Below are 20,840 nucleotides of genomic sequence, written 5' to 3'. Positions count from 1 at the left end.
CACACACAGGTAATTTAACACAGCTGTAGCACGAGGCTTCCAGTGCATGCACAAGAGGGTTGATTTGTAAATGCATCTTTGAGTTTCTCCAGAACTTCCCCACAATCAGCAGCTTCGACTACCAGCTGTCCTGAGAACCAGTAGGGCAATATACTGGCAATAAAAGAAACAGTATATTGCCAAAAGCAGGAAAGTTGTCAAGTCTGTGAATTGACAGCTATATGATACAATTGCAAAAGACTGAGGATCTTTAAAAACCTACTAAAAGAACAGTGAGACTGGATGCACACAGAAGCAGAACAACTAGAAAGGCAGGACGCATATGGAATTTCAATGCAGCAGTGACATTTCAGCCTCACTAGCTGGTGTACTAAAACCTGCCATAAATTCTGCGTGGAATTGCTAATTCAAGGCACTCCAAGAGTGACCATTTTTCCTTTGCTGTGTTTCTGACACATAGGCTTAAGCCTGCTGCTACTGTTTGGGGTTTACCAGCAGGTGTACGTGCAATTTGCCAGAGACATCATTCCAGTAGATTTCGTACTAATTTACTTTCATGTGTTTCTTAGAAAAAGCTAAAATACATGGATTTCTAAATGGTGAAGTTATGTCTGTGAAAAGATCATATGAGTTTTTTGGAATGGCAAACAAACAATATGGAGAATTGGTCAGACTTAGCAGGAGGGTGATCAGAGCCCCATCCAGGAATGACTCACCAGTGACAGTGTTTATGGACCTCAAAACACAAAGAACAGTGTAACACAGCGTGACACTGCTTTGTTCTCACAAAATGCTTTACAGGCAACAGAAAAGTATTTCTGAGGAAAGTGAAATATTAGCTGAGTGCAGCTAAACTCCTCCCCATTTGTGTAGTGTGGACATCAGGTCCCCTTGGCAAATTGATGTTTCACTCCACTGATCCACTCCTCGTGTCCTACTTCTCGCTATCACGGGATCCCCTCCTTGTGTCCTACTTCTTGCTAACACAGAAGTAAACTGAAGAACCAGAAGACAGGCCTCCTCACTCACCATTCTCTCATGCAACCAGAGAAAGAGCTGCTTCTTCCCATATTTCTTTGCCACGCTATGAAATAACATAAACCAGAAGCTGCTTGATATATTGAAGTGCTATTTCATCCTACTGAAAAAAATTAATGTCTGAACTTAATTTAATGGCTCTTTCATTGCTTAACCTCTCAGGAGTGCATGCAGAAGATTCTGGCAGATGCTAAAGAAAATTCTTAAATTAAAAGACAAGGCTTGGGATGAGAGGAATTAATTATCTATCTTAACCTCAGCCTTGAAAAACAGACCAAAGGGGAGTGAGGGACAATATGTCATTCAAAACGCCATAGAAGCCTCATATTTTCAGCAAAACTGCATAATCTACGGTTTGAAATTCTATTAAGCCTGGAGCCTGGAGTTGTTGACTGCCAATCAGAGACAGAGATTAATACTTCAATGAAGTAAACAAGTCTGACTCAGCGGGCTATAAGCAGAGGCCCAGATTTTGTACAGCAGTACTAATATTTTGCAAAGCAGCCAGCATTGTTCTCCATGATTAGCACCAAGTGGGGAGAGGGACAGTCCTTCTCTTCTCAATGGTGAATTTTCTGCCACATGGCCTCTAACACATGAGGATGCCTTGTCAGGTATCTCGGTGGTCCCGCCTTGACTCTGGGACCCAGCAGATTTGTCTGAATCATAACACCAGGCTGTGATGAGTTCTGCCAGGACCAAGTGCATGGTAAAACCCATGCAGCCATCCACCCATCCATCCTGCCTGCACAGAGTACACCCAGCGAGGTCAGCACCATGCCTGTAAGGAGATCCACACTGATTTTCCCTCACCAAGACTGAAAATGAGACGTGAACCATGTCAGCACAGCCCAGCCGGGGTCACCACAAAACATCAGCACGTGCAGCATGACATGCTGCATTGCACAAGACTGTGAAAACATTTTACACAGTTCAAAAACATCACTGTATTGTACTGAGCTGCTTTAAATTTGTGTATATGATATTTAGAGTATTGTCTGAACTGCTCATAATACTTAGAACCCTCAGAATGAGGGCATGTGTAAAAGAACAACAGACCAAGCTTAAATCCCTCTTGAAGAAAAAAGCACAAGAGGGTAAACACTGCTCTAATCCACCAATTTCAGTACATTTACACACATCCTAAATTGGAAAGGTTTATAAGTTGTAATTTAACTGCACAGTACTTGCATACAGGAAAGCACCTTTTTTTTTCCAAACAGTTTGAATATTTCATCTATCTCAGGGTGAATTTAGAGCACTGCCAGACTAGTCTGACTAGATAAAATTACAGGTATTTAAAGTATTATTTTCTAAAAAAGTTACAAATTGAATGCATGAAAACATTTAAAAATATTTCATTTTTCAGATTCAATACTACAAAACAGTAGAGAACTGCATATGCTTTGGAAACCATTATTCAGAAAGTAAACAAAAATGCCTTTCCTTAAAGGGCAAGAAAACCTGGAATTTACTTTAAAAGACATAGGATGATGTGAAAGCAAGACAGTAAATTGGTGAAAATTTTAGACTGATGTAATTGTACATGCACACATTTGCACACATATATATGCACAGTGTCTTTTTCAGGGTAAAAGTGCGTATAAAATCCATGTTCAGACTTTGTAAGTAGTTTTCTTCTTTCGTGCATAGCCTCTGCATGAACTGATTTGGATTCTTTCCAAACCACTTTACTCACTGCATAAAACAGAACAACAGAGAGCTAAGCTAAGGTGAATTTAATTGCACATTGGTCAGTATTCATTTACTCATCTATGCCAATAATTGTGAATCCAGTTCTCTCCCATGAATTTTGGAGAAGACTGGCTTACTGTTCAATTCGTGACTTCACTCCATCCCTGATTTAAGCAACGTCATGCAGTGACTAAAACTGAAATGCTCTAGGGCAGGAACAAATCCAGATCAACTAAGCATGCTCACTTTTAACTAAGATAAGGAGAAAAATTAATTCCTTATAATGCTGAAAAACAGTGGTTTAGGCTGTGGTACGACCTGGAATTCCTAACTGGGTCCAAATGCGCTTGCAGCATGTTTTGGGGCTTCTTTTCATGTACAGAAAGAAATAAAAAGGGTTTTCTCCCAAAGAACACATATAAAAAGTAAGATGGCCAGATCACAGTAGGATGCATCAGAGACTGGGGACAGACATGGACAGTTCACGGTGCCAACTGTGCAATCATCCAAGTTTGCATTGGTGGGAATTTACAAGAAAACTCTGATGTGCCAAGAAGCACATACACTGCTGCATCTGCAGGACAAAACCATAAGCAGCATGTCCCACTATCACACAGACAATTTTTGTCAGGGCAGGAGACTTATCTGCAAGGAATACTCTTAAATGCCATATGAAAACAATATTCTAGCAAATTTTAATGAACACTTAGAATTTTTGGGTTTGATTAGTTTGGTTTGGATTCTGTAACAGGACTGGAAAATAAACTTTCAAAATTTGCATAACCTTTGTTGGGTTTTTCTATTACATTTCACAAAATCCCATTAATTTTCTTTTGTTATATTATAATATGCATAAAACTCACTCTAAGAATAGCTATTTACTGGCTAGGGGGAAAAGCAGATAGAACTGTGTAGGAGAAATGAATTTAGGAAAACAGGAATAACAATTTCCTTTACCCATAAGACCTGATAGATATATTTAGGTTACAAATTGTTTCTGTTGACTCACCTGTGAAGCAGATTTGACATCCATACACTTAAGAGATACCTTAATGCAAATAAAAATCTTTCCCCTCCCCATTGATATTTTGTATATGATTCTCATATGACTGAACTCAGCCAGCCTAACTAAAAAATACTGTTCTTTCCACCCTACAAAAAGGATGATTATCATGGCAACACAAAACCAGTCAAAACTTCAGTACAAAAAAACCCCAAAACCAAACCAATTATCTAACACAAACCACAATTCATTTCACTCAGCCTCATGTTAGGGAAAAAAAAAAAAATCTTTATTTGCTGTGGCTTGTACAAGGAAAAGCACTGTAGGCAGAGATGCTGGCCTTTCACCACATTACACTCAAGAACACTCTGTAAGCAAAAGGATGGGGGAGGCGAGGAGGAAAAAAGAATTAAAATAAGCAGCATCCAACGTATCTTCAATCTTCACACAATTACAAGCAACTATAAATCAACATTTGATGTAGTTTCCAAGTCACATCATAAATGTTCAGGCCAAGATGTCTGGAAACAAAATTAAAAGCAAATATAATTCTCCATTATTTTAATGTCCGCAGAGCAATTTGAAGGATAAACATGAATTGGCTTCTATGGAAATAATGAATCATTTTAAAGGCGCCACAGACTTAACTACTCCACCTTCCACTGAATGACTAAGGAGAAAGAGAAGCGTGCATACAATTCTTTGACATTTCACTTTTCTGTATTAAAAGCTGCAGAAGTCTTTTTATTTTTATTTCTCTCTTATTTTGTACTAACACAAGATTTCAGGTTTTCTCTTCTCCGGTGAGCAAACGAGACGTTTATGAGAATCTTTCCTCTGGCTTATTGAGGCACAGCATTCCTACTGCTCTCTGGAGGTGAACCAGCCACAGGCTCTGCAAGGCACACTCTTTGCTAGGACTGAAAATAGCATCTTCCTGTTGTCTCATCACATTGATCAAAGAAAAACCTTTCCCAAGCATCAGTGTGATCACTGGCTTTGCTGTTGAATCTTTAAAGCACCTAGAGCCAGATAACTGTAAACCAGACACTGAAGCACAAAAGATGATCCCATAGTGAGGGAAGACTGGATCTTGTGCGAGCCATAACAATTTTGGTTTCAACCCTGGCTATAAGAAGTTTGGAATGGTACCACTATAATAAGAGCAGACTTTCCTGATAAGAATTACACTGAACTCTGATTTGCAGAGCAGAAAATGCCACGACTGCCACATGCAGTGTGGCCGTAGCCTGAGCACAAGATGCCAGAGTCCAAGGATCATGGAGCAGCCAGAGGAAATTTTTAAAAGCAGTTCTGCAAACACAGGATCTAATGAGATGGGTCTCACTAAGGACTTACACCTTTTTGTCCTCTCAGCAGTCACTGTATTGCAAAGACCCCCTTCCTCAGCAACAGCCCTGAGGCCACACAATCAGCAGGAGGCAGCCCTGCCTGAGGCTACACGTGCATGTTGTGGAGCAGCCTTATACAGGGCTCTCTCTAAGCTCACACTATGTTAAACTGCCAGTCAACTAATACCAAGCAGGGCCACTGATTTGGACCCTCCTCTGGTATCCCACCATAGGCTGGCATAAAACTTCTAGGAAGGTAATAATCTCTGAAACTTCTTCCCATCTGCCACATTTGCTTGAAACCGTCAGAGAGGAGCATGATCATGTAAGATTACCTTCTTTGGAAAACCAGAATGAAAATAACAGCATTCTTTAAGAAAGAGACACTGGTTTGAGAAGGAAATACTTTTTTTCCTTTCTTATAAAACCCATGGAATGTATCACTGTCTATAGCACACTTTGTCTGGGGCGGCAGTCGCCATCCCCACATCCTGCACCTCTACTTTGGGTGACACTATTTAGAAAGTTCACAGTTACAGCTGACTAACTTTCTTCCATTACAGGGCCTTTCAGTTCGTGACAGCTTTGTCAGCCAAAGAGCTCAGACTGAAACATATACTGCCAGGTATTTGTCTGGGGTGAATTATTTCAGCGTTTGAGAAAAATTGTTCAGACATTTACAAGAAGACTGTTGGAAGTTTTTATCCATGCTAAAAGTTCTTAGTAAACTGATACCATTTAATCTGCAGCAGGCACTGAAGGTACAGCAAGGCCTTTTGCTTTCCCTGTCCTGATATGTCCAGATTTGGTTATACAGTCTCTGGGAAAAACAGAACCAAAGCTAGCCTTGCATGACCTCCATGGGTTGTCAGAAACCAGCCACCAAGCTGCCTGAGGATGCTGCCTGCCCTAAGTGTGCACACCTCTGCATGTGGGTCCTCGAGTACTGTGCTCAACGTTCCAAAAAGACCACATTTATCCAAACTGCACTGTCAGTCTGCAACTCAGAGTTACACCATGGTTATTCTTCGCTCTTGCTGAGTGATGATGTCAAGGTAACTGCTTGCACTGATACCACCAGGCTCAGGTGAGCACCTCTCTGGGTGGACCACAGCAGCTCAGAGAGAAGTCTGTCTCACTGCTTTAGCAAAGACATCTACATTAAATTAAAAAAAAATGTGGAAAATTTTTTTGCACATCATACTCAATAGACAAACTGGCCTGTTGAGAGAGAGAAAGAGAAACAGAGAACACATTCGAGTTCTATGAAGTTTTAGTGCCATCTGTAACTTTCAAGGCAGACTATCAGTTGTTACTTTCAGGTCACCTAGCAAGTTTTTCCAGATTTGTTACATGCACCAAAAGAAAATATCTTTGTGGACACTGGTAGCCAAGCAGCAGTAAAAAGACAGATGCAGAAATAATCTGAAGGAGCGGGAGGATTAGATTTGGTAAGATTCAAGGCCTACAGACTAGGAAAGTCTGCACCCAAGTGGATGCAAATTCTGGTCACAACCCAATGCAACTTAATTCCCTGTCATTTATATCTGACAGAAAGGACCTCAAATTAACTAACTCCACTGGTACTGACATAAAGTAGTACTTAATTTTCCACATTTCCTCCTGCCACAGTAGAGCACTGTTGGAAAACTCTAGAAAGTTTAGGAGAAGAGGGCAAAGGATTGTCCCCAGAGTGTGGGCCATGGGGAGCAAGGGGCATTCTGTAACCAGCTGTACACATGCTCTGCCTTGGGCTCCTGGGGAAATCCCAGCACAAGTGAAGACACTCAGGGAGATGTGATGACCTTCTGCATAAGGCATGCCACAAGAAGGATCCAGGGAAAGCAGCTCCTGGAAGGAGGCAACAGCATAGGCTGAACTTCCTGGCTAAGAGCCGCTGGTCACAGCTTGCAAACCTTGTGGAAACTCTGACACTATGTTTGATGTTCTCAGCAGAGCCTTGGGGACTCAGTCACCCAATTCCAAGGGACTTTCCATGCTATTTGGCTGCCTAAAAACATTAAACTATCACGATTACCCCAGCCCGGAGAACTACTTGACGACGTAGAGCGGATCACAGCCAGTCACAAACAGTCAGGGTTTATTATTTAAAAAGTAGACACCACTCCAACCAAACTAGGAACTTTAAAAATTATTGCTTTTCATTAAAACACAGCAGATGGGAAAAATTAAATTCTACGCGGGGCTCAAATCTGCTTTGAATAACACAGAGTGAGGAAAACAATTCTGTACTTCAGAGACTGTCCTCAATTGTCTTACACTATTGTTCTTCAATTTGTACATCAGATGGTCACAAATTGGTGGCTTGAAGCTGATAGTTTGTGTTCATGTGAAGCAAACAGTGACAACTGTCTTCAGCCTCAACTTGAGCTGCAGTAACACCAGCTGGGACCCAGCAGGAGCGGGGCACTGGGTGCACACACAGCGGAGGATATGCCATCTATTAATACCTGGTGATCTTACCCATTTGAGTTTACAGCTCCAATATCCCTGCTTAGCACGAGAAGCTATTTTAATTCTACGGTGAACTAAAACAGAGCAGCCAAATACACAGCATGAGTTAAAAAAAGATCCACTGAAAGCAATAATCACCATTCTGCCTCCTGCGTACTAACTAATCCTCCCACATTTTCAACTCGACAGTCTCAGTTACACCAGAACAAAGCCAAAAGAGCCCTATAATGCCGTATTTTCTCCCTTTCAAAGTATTTCAGACTCTTTTGGGAAGCAACTTGAGAAGTGACATCACAATTAGCAGCAAGCTGCAGAAATAGGCGTGAAAATAACCCCAGCTAAAGATTTCACATCCACCTCAGTCCTTCACTAACTCTTTAACAGTATTAAGAAGAGCATTACTAAATATCATTAAAAACATAATACAAATAAATTCAGCTGCTAAATTAAGACAAAAGATTGCAGGCAGGGAGGGAAGAATTTCTACAGAGGGCATCAAACGTATTTTCAATTTCTAAAAAGGAGTTGCCATCAGGAGAATAAACTGAAAAGAGCAAACTCAGGGAGGTTTTAAGATGGTTTTGAGTGTTGAAAACCAGAATAAATAGAAAATTGGAAACTAGGAAATAATCATCAGTGAAGTTGTAGATAAAGTGTCTTTAACATTCAGTCTGTTCTTACTGAAATTATGGCAGGGATTTGGAAATGACAGCAGGAGCCAGAGGTATATCTTGGGCCATGTGTTGCATATGCTGTAGCAGCAGAGCACAAAGACCTCATGAAATTCTCCAGGCAACCAAGAACACTAATGATATTTAGTGGTCCATTTTTAAGAACTTGCTTTCACTGAAGCCAAAGGCAGGCAGAGATATTCTACACCTCTTGAAAAGGATAAATCTTGTGCACACCAAAGTCAAGAAATAGCCTCACTTCAACCAAATTGGCCAAAATTTAACATTTTTTTTCTTCTCCATCAGACCTTGTGGTTTGCATTATTCTAGTTCTTCTGATTTTATGCACTCACACTAATACCAGTTAATAGCCATCTAGTGTTACAGATGTCTCCTCCTCTTTCTCGTGACTTTATGTCACTAATGAACTCCTCTGTGAAAAGAATTAATCATTTTTTCTTTAACACTTGGCTTTGGATTCTTCTATTATGACTCATTTAAGAAAAGTAACTGTAGCCTTAGGGACTTGCAGCCCCCAAATCCTTCATCATAGCTGCTGCAGAGCTGTAATTTCTCTAAAGAACAAGTTACTTCAACATCTAAAGCCAGGACCTGCAAAAGGCACACTAAGCATGCACTAGATGTGAAAATCCCCCACCTTTCCTAGATTATTTGTAGGCAGGCATTTCAATGAAAATCAGAACGGAGAGAAACAGTAATTCATATACAAGAAAAATAAAACACTATCCCCTACATGTCTTCTATGATATTAAAATGATTTTTTTCACTTAGCACAGATATAAACTGACAGACTGGCAAGCCCTGAGGACTGCTTTCAACCTACTTCATCCTTGACCTGCAAGGACCAACTTAAAGACACACTAGGTTAGTTTATACCATGGGCTTATTCTGCCTTCGCTGTCACGAATGAGGAAAAAAACCACATTTGCCTGCTGAGATATAAGGTACACAGCTGATCACAACAACAGGTCAGTGCCTGCATCAGATGGCCATTTTCAGCCACTCTGTTATGGCCTATAATCTACAAACTGGATGCTAAAGGCTCTAGGGTTTTCTAAGTCATCTCAGCAATCTCTGATTTCCTCCATGAAGTTGGTGACTGATTTGTCTTGTGGAGTTTTAACCTAAGAAAAGTCTTACTTTCAACTCCTGTCTTTTAGGTTGTGAGCAGTTCTTTACTTGCATTTTAGGAAAAAAAAAATAAAATGCATATAATATTCCCAATTATGACATCTTGGTTGCTTCTCAATTCTAATTAGAGATTGATTCAATCTGTGCTTCTGCATCATTAATATCTCACCATACTGAACTTTGACTGTCTGGCTCAGGGTTTGCACTTTTTTAGAAGGGCCAAACACTTCTGTGTTTTTGGAAAGCCTGGATTCAAACTCACATCTAAATTTAACAGCACCGGCTTCTCATTTACAAAAGGCAACAGAACCATAGAGACCAAAAAACAGACACAGATCATGAAGCACTGGTGCTTATGCTGGCAACCCAACTAGACAGTGATAACTCTCTGCAGTGAGTTATGTTTTCTGCTTGGATGTGGATATTAACAAAAAAAAAATCAACTGTTTCTTTTTTTAAAAATGTTAAATCCCCTTGTGAGGCTGAACTTTAGTGGTTCATCCGCATCTAATCCAGTAAGAAATCAGTGTTGATGCACCAGTCAGTGCAATAGAAGCACTTGCAACTACTGAGTGGAGTAGGTGGATTGAATCTGAAAGGACAAGATGACCCACTGAAACTCTATCACTAGGACTGCTGGTGAACTGCCACAAGAGAAACATGGAAACTACATCAAAGAGAAACACTGAAATTACATCAAAAGAGAAAAAGTAAATGCAGTCCACCTAAATTTGCACTTCATTCTCAGCACACAAACCGCCTGACACAGCAGCAGTACTGACTCTCTGAACCTTTAAAGTCAAATGCCCAAAGTCCTATTAGGGTCCTGTTCACAGGTCCTGGCTGAGAGGTTAAAAGTCTTCTATGATTTCTTAAAGGAAGTATAAAAAAGAAGCCTCGACATACAAATCTCTCTTTTACCACTGAAAATCAGCCACTTTGAAAGATGCATAGGTACAAAGCCTTGATATTTTAGCCCAGGAATAATCCTAATAATTAGTATTGAACTATTTGCTGATGACACTTCAGTTCTGATCACATGATTCTGCCACAGAGCTCTCTTACACAGAGAACAGTGGTGTCCTCACAAACAAGAAACAGCGGTTCAAACTAGGCAGCTCAAGGATTCTCACTGTATTGACAACTTTAGAGAAACACAAAAACCATTTTGTACCCTGACAGAAAAATTATTGGGGTTGGAATTTCTGGCAAAGGAAAGGGCTTGTTTTGGCTTTGCTCCAGCAATTTTAAAGCAGTTTTATCAAAAGATAGGAACAAGAATTCACGTCAACTTTGCAAAAACTTAAATTTTTGCTTTGAAAATGATGAAACAAAATTCTTCATTTTTTTTTCCAAAAAGCTTATGGCTTCTTGTTGTGCAGAACAGACTGGTGTCCCATTTGCATTTTTTGCTGTATTAGACTTCTGCAGAGGCTTAGTGTGTCTCTTGTGCTCAGAGGCTCATTGTTGAATTAAATGGGATCCATAATTGATTAGACCCTGGAGATTACTTCAATATTCAGGTTTGTTAACACTAGTGACCAAATGCAGGGTATGGAAGTTAAAGGTCTCCCTCCATAGTCAGTCTTACTTTGAGAGGTTAAACTCAGAACAACAATGAAAAAAGACCAGTTTCATCACAAGAAAACACTTTACTTCATACCACTGACCTCGGTGAACATCTCTCATCGCAAAGCTTTATGCAAACATATTTGTTAATAAGTTGAAACAGACCACAAGCAAAATTGTTTGCCATACGGTGCTCTGACAGATCAGCTGATGAAGCATATGGATTCAGTCTTCCTAATTCTGTATTATCTCTCTAACTGCTTCAATCTGAGTGTTACAAGTGGCCCCAGATATCCTATTTATCCTATTAAGGTAAAATAAACACATTAATTGCCGATCAATTCTCCTTCATCTGCTCCTAATGCATTTGGTGAGATTTTTTGGCAATAACATTAGGAAACAACCTTCTCTAGAAAGAAGAATCACTTCACTTAAATGATTTCTTCTTTTAATTACTGTCATTCCTGGCAAGATGCTAACACAGACCAGAAAATGCATATCAGTAATGCTCGCTCAACATATTGGTACTTTGCCAGGAACGTGAAGCCTGCCCTTAATCTAAGTAAAAAATTATTTGTATCCATTTCCTCTTTTAATGCAAGCTACAATTGCCATGGAAGGTAAAGCTGAAGCACTCTGTATGATGTTACAGCAAAATGGAATACTCAACCAAATTAAATATGCACAACACTTTTACCCATCTGCCCCTTTATTCTTCACCGACAGATCAAAGAAATGTGTTTGATTTCCTGTTGATAAAATCAAGGTGGCACAAGATGGCAACGTGATGAGGTCCCACTTTGTTCTGCTTTTTAGGAAAGATGCCTTCAATTAGGATGGCGTTTTTCTGACGTGATACAAATATGCCTTTAAGCCATAACTAACTGTATAATGATCCAATTCTATACAGAGTCATAGTAACATACCTCACACTTACACATGTTAATGGCTCAGTTTAAATGGAGGGAGGGGAAATAACTGGGAAGAAAGGAATTAACTTTTAGTTGGACTTTTTTTTTAAACAGAGAAGAAAATGAAAGTTAAAAGCTGTCTCTAAAGACTAGTATATCTTTTGTGTATAAAGACAACCATATGAGCCCATGCCAACTAAAAACAAGCAGACAAGACAAGTTACAAGTAAGATTTCATATTTAACTCTGAAGCCTGGTTTGGGTGGATTTGGGTGTACTTAGTAACCAGTCAAAAAAAGATAAAACCATGTTCTGATTTGAGGTAAAATTTAGGGGTTTCTACTCTACTTTAAGGGCTTGCTTACGTGACCAGCCTAAAAGTGAACCAATTAAAGGACGTTTCACCAAGTGCACAGAATAAATTATTTTAAATAAAACCTGTCCATTGGCAGACTACTAACCACACACAGTAACTATTTTTGCTCGTAAAATGACGTTCATTTGGCTCTGTACAAACAATTTATGAATCCACCTTTAACATAACACAGCCTTTTCTTTCTGCACCAAGCTGACAGCCGTGGAAAACCCCACACGGCTCCAGAGCAGCAGGCTGAACTCTGTTTCCCCTCGGGCAGCAGCAGCACTGGTGATGATCTGGACGCCAGCCCTTCATTACTGATGAGAACATAACGAGAAAGGAGATCAGAGAGCAGGTCTTCTGCTGGAACTGAGCCACAGCCTCACTTATAAGCCAAGCAATGCAGAGCGGGAGTTCCCAGGAGGATGGAGCAAGGAAGCCCAAAATGTCACTCATCTAAGGGTTACTGCCTCCTGGATGGTCCACTAGTGTCTCATGGGGTCAACGGCACAGAAAAAGGGGAGAGGGCAGGAGACAGGGTTATGCAGCACATCTATGAGGACATCCAGCTGCAGAAGTGAAAATCACAGCAGGAAAAGGGGACGAGAACTTCGTGGTGGGGATGACAGCGAGAAAACTACAGAAGACCTGGTTCCAATACATATCCAAGGCTAGAACACAAATACTTCCCTAAATGAGCACACTACCTAGGATACCTCATGCTAGGTAACAGCTTAAGTTGAGTCAGTGCTTCAGGAAAGGGTATAATGCAACACCCATGGCACAACTGGGCAGAACTTTTCACACAGGGCACTGTGATCCTGCAGCTTTAGGTGCAGAAAAGCCTTTCCCAGGAATCACCAGATGGCACTATTCTTCCTTCAAATTAAGGCTGTAACTCTGCTGTGCACGTGAAATGCTATCATTGATTTGGGAGGAAAAAGATCTCAATCCATGTTTTTTATATATTAGGCCAGTAGTCTCTCACTGTTCACATTCTTTCCAATGATCTTGAAAATCTTGTACAAACAATAAAGAAATTACTGTATCTGGGGGAGGTGGAGGGAATCTCATAACATTTTGAACTGACCCTTATACTAAAATACTCCACAGCAGAAGGACTACAGACGTTTCTCTAGGAACACAAAACTCCCCAGCAATACATGAAATGCCTGACAACTGTATTAAGAAAGCAGAATTTCTTGCAGAGAAGTAAGTCAGACATGTAAGGATAACATATACATGCCTCTCTTCTCCACGTTTTATTTCTGTCTGCTAGCAGAGCTGTTGAAGACACTAAACTCCACTATAATTGTGCAGTGTGTAGTATGAAAATATTCTCTAAATTTGGTTTAAGATTATTGTACTTCTCTAAAAAAAAAAATCTCTTGAGAGTATCCACATAACATAATAATAGAAGAGAGAAAATGGAAGTATATTAAAAAATGCTAATAATGAGACATCAGCATACACATACATGTTAGTGTAAGCATGCTTTCCTTCAGTTTGTTGACATGATTTGCAAAAGATGCAAAGTATTCACATTTGCACATTTGCAATTGGGTATAAACTACAGAGGCTGTGGAAGTAAATCCAGAATACAGTTAATTTGGGCTGGAAGTACAGAGTGGGCACATTCATACTGAAGTCTCAAAAACCTCTGATCCTAGATGAGAGTGAGTGTTATTTCTTTTTGTTTTGTTTTGTGTTTAATTCACCAGAAGACTTGTCTGAACTCAAGACCTTACAAATTGATAAACCGAGGGGCAAATTAATCAGCAGAGTGACTCCCCTGACTTCAGCAGGAGTCACAGCAGAACTGAAGTTTGCCTGCTGTGCTCGCGAGCCGAATTCCCTCACAAAACAGATTTTTGTTTTCCTCTAAGCAACTCTCCCCCCCTTTCAGCTCCCTAGAAGTTGACAGGCTGCTTCCTGCTCCACGATCTGTGAATCACGATGTGAACGCCAATCGCTGCTCCCCCGTGAAATTAAATTAGGTATCGGAGCACAGCGTGAGCAATAAGCTTCCCTGAGATGCCAGCCCTAAAGAAACTGTACCCTGTCTTCCCCCAGCTGAAGAATGGAGTTATGAAAGCAGGGTCAAGTTGGTTATTACTCTTCGTACTCCGCAACATCAACCAGTCTACTCTGAGCCAGCTCAGTTTTCTCTGCTTCCTAGTCATGAATACAGTGGTACCAAATTTAAAGAGTCCAGTAATTCATTATATTTATTTGTGTGTTCTTCTGTAACCACTTAACACCATGCGAATTGCAGCAATGCTTAACATACACCGATGTTAAATCACCAGAACTTAGTGCATGTCATACAGCTGGGAGATTGGTAAGACAAGGGTAAGCAATATTAGCACATGGCTTATCAAGCAGGAAAGGGGAGTATGTGATGCTGTTTGCTTCAAAGTGCCTTTCAGTAGCATTTTGTTAAGCCATAAAATATTCACACTTGGAATGATCACAGGGTTATGTTGCCTCATATTCTTTTTTTCAGACAGATGGCCCTTGGTAACTTACACACATCTTTGTCACTGCAGTGTACACTGAGCAAGAAGACACCACAGGGGCACATCTGAAAGCTGAAATTGGTGGAAAATCAAAGAGTAATTAAAACTTGGTTTGTGAGCTCAGATTCCCATATTCTGGAGCCTATGGTAATTTCAGATAGGTTTAGAGGAATTTTAGTTCCAAATTGTGATGTAGGTGTCAAAACCAGACTACTCAGCCTCCTTTCTGCATCACCATCGAGTGCTCCAGCCAAGGTACTTTGCATTTGCTTCAAGGAAAAATGAAAAGTACTCCCACCTTTCATTCTCAGACAGAAATACACTTCTCCCTTTAACCAGAGAAACTACCCTAAGGACCAGCTTCATAATCTGCAAGAAGCAAAAGTCTTCATGCTCCCCAAAATTAAGTCTGGCTTTTCTTTCTCCAGCACTTATGTGTTCCTTTGTGAGCCTTGCAGGTTCCTCCAGGTTCACTTCTCCAAGGTCTCAGTCTACTAAAAATCTAATCACAAACTCTCCCTCTTCTGGGTTAGCTGCCAGACAAGGGGTAGTATTGAAGTTACCATGTCAGTGAGAGATTGTTCTGGCCTTCAAGCATTGCCATGTCCCCTGCCCAGCTGCTCTGGAGATGGCTCAAGCACAGCAAAGTAAATTGGTTTAATCTTGTGCATCTGGTACTGAGTTCCCAGTCATCTGTTCAGGGTATAAAGGGACTCTGTTCCATTTCATTGATCATGTCACAGTCCAGCTCTAGTGATAGAGCTTGAAAGCTTCAAAATCTAATCCCTGATAGCTCTTCTTCTCTGCCAATATTTTTCACAGTGTTGGACTTGTACGTTTGTTCCACAGTTTACTGAGTAACCTGCATCTGAGAGACTGTAAGTAACCCTCTCAGAGCTAACCTGTTAGTCTGTTTATTACCCTAAATTCACAAAAGTATTCCTTTGTCATTTTAAAAAGAAACCCACAAAACCTCTGCAGAGCACAACCGTCTAGAGACTTTCAATATTTCAACATTAGCCAAATGAATGTGAAGTAAAACCTTCATCTCTGCATGCCTCTTATAGGATTCACTTAAGGTAACAATATCCCACAGAAGGCCCTGTGGATTGCTGGAAGGTGCAGAGCACTCTTTGCCTATACAGTGAGCAAAAGCTTTAGACCACTTCTGGGAATGCAAATGAATGGAATCCACGTGACTCCGGTAATAAAAGGCTCCTGTCTCTTTGCAAAGCATTGAAATGCCATCTGGCAATTTTGTTGACGTCAGCAGGCGCAGAAAAACAACCACTACCTCCCCCCAAAAAATCAAAAGCCTTGGGCAGGAGGGGGAGGAACGCAGACTTCCATGGTGCGGGTGCACTTCGGGCTGGTGTTCCTAAAAACCTGCAGCAGCGCTGTCAGCCCAGAGACCCGTAAATCTGCGGCAAGCAGCAGAGCCAGTGCACTGCCTTCCCCTGCTCTTGCCATGCAAACCTCCCTAAGAAAAAGCAGTGTTTCTTGCTCTCCCTTACGCTACTGAAGGTTTTCAGAGTAACTGCTTAAGACTCTCACAAGTTTTCAGTTCTCTCAGGGGAGGGGAGCTGTTGCGGGCACACGGCGTAAATGAAGAAGGCTGTGCATCCAATCTCTTCTTACCTGGCAGAAAGCAGGAGTCTGTCACCTTGTGGTGCTCCCTCTCCACCGACAAGTCCCAAAGCACACACAGAGGGCCAGTGTAACCTCTTGCCTCTATTCCATGCTGCTGAGCAGCCGTGGGTTCCCTGGCGCCCTGAATTCAGAGACTCCTACCAAGCATCAAACAACACGCACTGTATCCTCTCTGTTATCTCACCTTGTCAGGTTGCTGAAAGTTTGTACATGAGGAACAAATCTCTCAGTGTAGACTACAGGGAAAGACACAAAACTTCCAGCAATACAGCAGTAACTTTGCAGGGTATGGAAGATGCACCACTCATTTGGCTACTTTGACTACATTTTGTGCACACTGATCTGAAACACAATGAAAGAAACTCTGTAGTATTTTAAGTGAAATATCACACAAACATTTAATGATGACAAGACATAAATGACCTAAGATGCTGTAAGAAAGATGTTCAAATCCTGCAGGAATAATATTATAAGCTGCAGGTACTTATTTAGGTTATATTTCATAGAAGGCACAATATTGCTTCTAAGTATTGCATGCCACCTGGCACAGAAAAATTGCCAAATTTTCCTGTAAAATGCCGACATTCTAAGCCCATAATGTAAGTTAACTTTTCTGTGATGAGCTAAAATAATACTTATGAACATGTGTGCATGCAAGTGAAGCAGGCATCTCTTCCACATCAAAATGCACTGCTTTAAAACAAACGCTAAAAGGATGGATGTGTCCTCCATGAGACACATTCAAACCCCGAAGAAAGGAGCTTGTAAGCTACTTTTAATTAGGGATGAGATCCCTTAATACTATTTCTCAAAAACTTAGGAACCAGAACCACAGAGGATGGGTGACAATGAGGAGGGGGAGATGGAGGAGGCTGACCTGACACCTAGGGCCACAAATGTTACATGCTCCAAGTTGTCTCACTGAAGTGGTGCAACAAAAAGCATATTCTTAAGGCTCTGCAGGATCAAGGTCTCACTGACTGAGGTATGCAAACGTGCCTGAAGTAATAGTCCTTTTTCTTTCCCCTGTTCACTCCCCCCCCTTCTCCCTCCTTCCCATCTCCTCTTACTGAATGAAACCGAGGCATTTTTGCTTACAAAACTGCTCTTTGAATTCCTAATCTCTGCCTCAGTGTAATTTTTTAACAGCAAGTCAAAGCAGCACTGTGTAAATAACTGCAAGGAGACAGCTCTGCCTGGAAACTGGAAAGTTTTACTTGCTCACATCTTAAGCCTGAAAGCTTATGCTCAATTCAATTAAGAAAATTTATGGGTAATTCCACAGTTTCTCCCCAAATCCTTATGTTCTCAGGCAGCCAACCCAGAAATGAACAAAGCCTCTGACAACTGACTCCTTTCTGCTAGCACATGGGCAATTATGAGGAAAGTGTGCATTTAATTGAGTTAGTTGTAAATCCTGACATAGGAATGAATCAGAGGCTGGAGAAGAGATTCCTTGGTGCCATTTCAGGTATAATCACTTCTGCTTAACATTTGTTTACTGACTTCATAAAATACATGAACAACAAAACAATCCTTCCATAATTTTACAGCTATTAAGCCTCCACTTGAAGCTGTAGGAGAATAAACTTAAAGCTACAAAGGTGACAGACAAGGCAGAGATTTGCTGAATTCTCCTCCTGTCTCTCAGGTCTGCATCCCATCAGGTCTGTTTTAAATATAAAATATTTTCAGAGTTCACAACTAAATCCCACTCAGCGATTCTGTTCAGAGCATTCTCCAGTAAAGCTTATGTACAGCAATAAATAAGAAATTTCCATGCCTTCTTTCATTGGTCCCAGGGTAGTATTTCATTGAACTCCTAATAACTACAACCCTTATATCTAAATGGTCATCCTGAGGACTGTGTTATCTTTAAAAAACATCAAGATGCCTCTCCCTTCATTCCAAACTATCACTCAAAAGAAAGACAGCCTCCATGTTGTCTGTATGACAAATGTCTGAGAGAGTTTCCCCCCCTGAAGCTGTTGCAGACCCTGGAGCTCCTCAGCTAAGACAAGAAATGGCTATTGCTACATTCCCAGGAGACTCTCAGAAGCTCCACTTGAATGAACTTGCAGCTTCTGGATAACATCATGTCCAGAGAGATAGCTAAAATCCAGGATTCTGAAATTATTCTCATTTCCAAGATTTGTGAGGATTATTCAGACACTGACATTCACTATGCATACATTAAATGTGACTTATTCAGAGGGAGCCTGTCACTTTGGCAACAGCACATAGCGTGGGAGGAAAGTGGTGCCACTTGCAGATTCTCCTCTACAAATATTTGTTTGTTCTTGTACAGGTAGAGTTTCCTATTAATATTTCCTGTTTTCTAGTTGCATTGTTCTGCTCTCCAAGCAAGTCACCTCTCTCTCTCTCTCTCTCTCTCTCTCTCTCTCTCTAATCAGTCTTGTATCTTCCCCTGCCAGGCACATCTCAAAGTTTATTTGGGACAATTCACCCACTGTTCCAAGTACCACAATAAGCACAACTCGTGGACTTCTATGTGAAGTAAATACTCAAGGCTCAGGGAAGGCCCTTGCCCCTTTGCTGCCCTCCTCTCTCTCTTGAGGATTCTTCTGTACTTCAGCTGAGACTAGAGTTGAGCCACCTAAAACCCACAAAGGTCCAACCTGGGCTGGAAAGTTTCAATTCGGCTGTCACTGGAATAAATCCAGCACAGCAGGCTGACAGGTTGCCCTTCAGGTTGCCCTGAAGGATTTTCCTAAGCCTAGAGGTCTTGTGGGCAGTAATTCAGAGTCATATAGGTTGGGCAAGACCTCTAAGATCATCAAGTCCAAACACAGACTGAATTCTACATTAATTGCTTTCATTTCTTACGTAGCCCCTGTGTGCATGAGGTGGTGAGGGGTCAGGTCTAGTTTAACCTGCATTAGTCTGATCCCTGCAAACTCAAAGTCATTACCTTAACTGGAAGGCTTTTAAAAATGCTTCAGACTCCTGAATTCAATATCAAGTTGTGAATCAAAAAATTAATATAAACACAAGGACATCCCTGTGGTCATGCCAGTTGAGATGATTCCCCTCTCCCCGTTTGTGTGCCAGTCCCTTGCTGAGAACTCAGCATTTCCCAGTTCACAGCTGATAGCCCTGTAAACACCTCTGGCAGTGGAAGGAATGTGGCCTTGACACAATCCGGGCAGCCACTGCAGACCCAGCGAGGGAAAGTAAAATATGGAAATCCTGGCCTCCTGCACTGAGGGCTAAACTGTTTGCAAGGTGCCCTTTTGTCACCCTCCTGAAGCTGAGAGCACCCTGCTTATCAAGTGTGTGAAAGGGTCCCGTGGAATCCTCACTGGCTTCCCCTGAAGGCTGTGCATCCTCATCCAGGGACAGTTTCACTGAGTTTTACAACAATGCTATAAATCATAAGAAGCTCAATCAAAGATTATCAATGCAGGTGCTATGCTCACATTTTTATAGGCCATTAGCAAACAAGCTAATCAAATATTTCCACTTGGCTAAAAGTGCAAAAACATTAATATCGTGTGAAGAACAAAAATAACAGTCTCCAGATAAAATCTTTGTACTAGGATTAACAATGGTAAGAAATTACAGGTCATTCAAATACCTTACTGACGAAATAGCTATGCAAAGTTGTGGATCACTGAGGGTGTATGATCTTACCTGCTCCAAAAAGATGCCAAAGAGAAAAAAATTAAAAACACAGGTTCCCATCCAGCAAATTAAGCAGGCGTTTACTTCACTACTGAGTTACTTCATAGTCGTATTACCAAATTTGGTTCTCATTCTAAGGTCCTTCAATATCTTTATAACAGCCTTCAGAACCTATGCAGAGGTGTGTACAAGTACAATTATTTGAGAGAACAGAGTTTTGAATGGTGATAGTGGTCCTCATTAAGAGAAGTAACTAAAAGTTTGGTTTAGCCACATTTTTATTATCACCACAGGAAGAGAAAAAGGATTTCAAGGTAAATGGGGAACCACCAGGAAGCCACATGCAGACTTCAAACTATAACTGTGCCTAAGGTCAAGTATTTCACCAAATCAGGGCCACTGCAGGCAGGAGCTCTGTCAGTGCATCCAGTGTTATCTTATGTAGAAACTCAATACTTGTAGCTAAGCTTTGGCATTAATGCCTTCACTTTCCAATTTCATCAGGAGAAAATTATTCCTGACAAAGGGTAGCCGATTCACGATTGTGAACTTGCTTTTTTGCTAACCCCTGCATTCTCTGCTGTGCTAGCCAATCTAACACATGTATCATTCTGGAGAGTTTTAAATTTAACTTACCACTGTGTTGAAGTCTTTAGCGTGGAGCAATGTGACAGATTTTACCAACACTTATTAAGAATAAAAAAAAAGAAGGGAGCAAGCCATAAATAAAATAAAGCACTGGCAAAGGCTGGAATGCAATGAATACATCTGCACTTAAAGCAGTGGCCAAACTGTAGTGCTT

General features: G+C 40.9%; 1 protein-coding gene across 2 annotated transcripts in view; it reads right to left on the bottom strand.

The window, feature by feature from the left end:
• The window catches only part of PDE3A (phosphodiesterase 3A), an 84,452-nt gene that overhangs the window by 38,794 nt on the left and 24,818 nt on the right, over positions 1 to 20,840 (bottom strand). The gene's annotated exons all lie outside the window — the stretch shown is intronic.

Source organism: Pipra filicauda, unplaced genomic scaffold (assembly GCF_003945595.2).
Source record: "Pipra filicauda isolate LSUMZ 115617 unplaced genomic scaffold, ASM394559v2 scaffold2_size9829703_pilon, whole genome shotgun sequence".
Lineage (NCBI taxonomy): Eukaryota > Metazoa > Chordata > Aves > Passeriformes > Pipridae > Pipra > Pipra filicauda.
This window is presented reverse-complemented; position numbering and strand designations above follow the sequence as displayed.